Genomic DNA, 2,500 nt, shown 5'->3' on the forward strand with positions numbered 1-2,500 from the left:
TACTCCAAATTAAACTTTGTGCTCCTGGTACTCCGCCTGTTTTCGCCCCACAGCCTAAGTGCCGCAGCACTTTGTCATTTTTTTAAACAAAATATTTCTTTCTGCTCCTGGTACTCCCTGGAGCTCCAGGGAGGTAGGGGGGCGCCCTGGAAGCCCTGCCCGAGGCTGTGCGCCTCTTCCCGGGCAGGATTTTCACCCCGAGCCCCTGGTGGCGGTTGGACTTTAACTTTTTTTTTTCTATTTGGATTTGCTCCTGGTACTCCCTGGAGCTCCAGGGATGGTAGGGGGGCGCCCTGCCCGAGGCTGTGCGCCCCTTCCCGGGCAGGGCTTTCACCCCGAGCCCCTGGTGGTGGTTGGACTTTAACTTTTTTTTTTCTATTTGGATTTGCTCCTGGTACTCCCTGGAGCTCCAGGGATGGTAGGGGGGCGCCTTGCCCGAGGCTGTGCGCCTCTTCCCGGGCAGGATTTTCACACCGAGCCCCTGGTGGCGGTTGGACTTTAACTTTTTTTTTTCTATTTGGATTTGCTCCTGGTACTCCCTGGAGCTCCAGGGAGGTAGGGGGGCGCCCTGGAAGCCCTGCCCGAGGCTGTGCGCCTCTTCCCGGGCAGGATTTTCACCCCGAGCCCCTGGTGGCAGTTGGACTTTAACTTTTTTTTTTCTATTTGGATTTGCTCCTGGTACTCCCTGGAGCTCCAGGGATGGTAGGGGGGCGCCCTGCCCGAGGCTGTGCGCCTCTTCCCGGGCAGGATTTTCACCCCGAGCCCCTGGTGGCGGTTGGACTTTAACTTTTTTTTTTCTATTTGGATTTGCTCCTGGTACTCCCTGGAGCTCCAGGGATGGTAGGGGGGCGCCCTGCCCGAGGCTGTGCGCCCCTTCCCGGGCAGGGCTTTCACCCCGAGCCCCTGGTGGTGGTTGGACTTTAACTTTTTTTTTTCTATTTGGATTTGCTCCTGGTACTCCCTGGAGCTCCAGGGATGGTAGGGGGGCGCCCTGCCCGAGGCTGTGCGCCCCTTCCCGGGCAGGGCTTTCACCCCGAGCCCCTGGTGGCGGTTGGACTTTAACTTTTTTTTTTCTATTTGGATTTGCTCCTGGTACTCCCTGGAGCTCCAGGGAGGTAGGGGGGCGCCCTGGAAGCCCTGCACGAGGCTGTGCGCCTCTTCCCGGGCAGGATTTTCACCCCGAGCCCCTGGTGGCAGTTGGACTTTAACTTTTTTTTTTCTATTTGGATTTGCTCCTGGTACTCCCTGGAGCTCCAGGGAGGTAGGGGGGCGCCCTGGAAGCCCTGCCCGAGGCTGTGCGCCTCTTCCCGGGCAGGATTTTCACCCCGAGCCCCTGGTGGCGGTTGGACTTTAACTTTTTTTTTTCTATTTGGATTTGCTCCTGGTACTCCCTGGAGCTCCAGGGAGGTAGGGGGGCGCCCTGGAAGCCCTGCCCGAGGCTGTGCGCCTCTTCCCGGGCAGGATTTTCACCCCGAGCCCCTGGTGGCAGTTGGACTTTAACTTTTTTTTTTCTATTTGGATTTGCTCCTGGTACTCCCTGGAGCTCCAGGGATGGTAGGGGGGCGCCCTGCCCGAGGCTGTGCGCCTCTTCCCGGGCAGGATTTTCACCCCGAGCCCCTGGTGGCGGTTGGACTTTAACTTTTTTTTTTCTATTTGGATTTGCTCCTGGTACTCCCTGGAGCTCCAGGGATGGTAGGGGGGCGCCTTGCCCGAGGCTGTGCGCCTCTTCCCGGGCAGGATTTTCACCCCGAGCCCCTGGTGGCGGTTGGACTTTAACTTTTTTTTTTCTATTTGGATTTGCTCCTGGTACTCCCTGGAGCTCCAGGGAGGTAGGGGGGCGCCCTGGAAGCCCTGCCCGAGGCTGTGCGCCTCTTCCCGGGCAGGATTTTCACCCCGAGCCCCTGGTGGCGGTTGGACTTTAACTTTTTTTTTTCTATTTGGATTTGCTCCTGGTACTCCCTGGAGCTCCAGGGATGGTAGGGGGGCGCCTTGCCCGAGGCTGTGCGCCTCTTCCCGGGCAGGATTTTCACACCGAGCCCCTGGTGGCGGTTGGACTTTAACTTTTTTTTTTCTATTTGGATTTGCTCCTGGTACTCCCTGGAGCTCCAGGGAGGTAGGGGGGCGCCCTGGAAGCCCTGCCCGAGGCTGTGCGCCTCTTCCCGGGCAGGATTTTCACCCCGAGCCCCTGGTGGCAGTTGGACTTTAACTTTTTTTTTTCTATTTGGATTTGCTCCTGGTACTCCCTGGAGCTCCAGGGATGGTAGGGGGGCGCCCTGCCCGAGGCTGTGCGCCTCTTCCCGGGCAGGATTTTCACCCCGAGCCCCTGGTGGCGGTTGGACTTTAACTTTTTTTTTTCTATTTGGATTTGCTCCTGGTACTCCCTGGAGCTCCAGGGATGGTAGGGGGGCGCCCTGCCCGAGGCTGTGCGCCCCTTCCCGGGCAGGGCTTTCACCCCGAGCCCCTGGTGGCGGTTGGACTTTAACTTTTTTTTTTCTATTTG

The sequence above is a fragment of the Centroberyx gerrardi genome, chromosome 21, assembly GCF_048128805.1.
Source record: "Centroberyx gerrardi isolate f3 chromosome 21, fCenGer3.hap1.cur.20231027, whole genome shotgun sequence".
Classification (NCBI taxonomy): Eukaryota; Metazoa; Chordata; class Actinopteri; order Beryciformes; family Berycidae; genus Centroberyx; species Centroberyx gerrardi.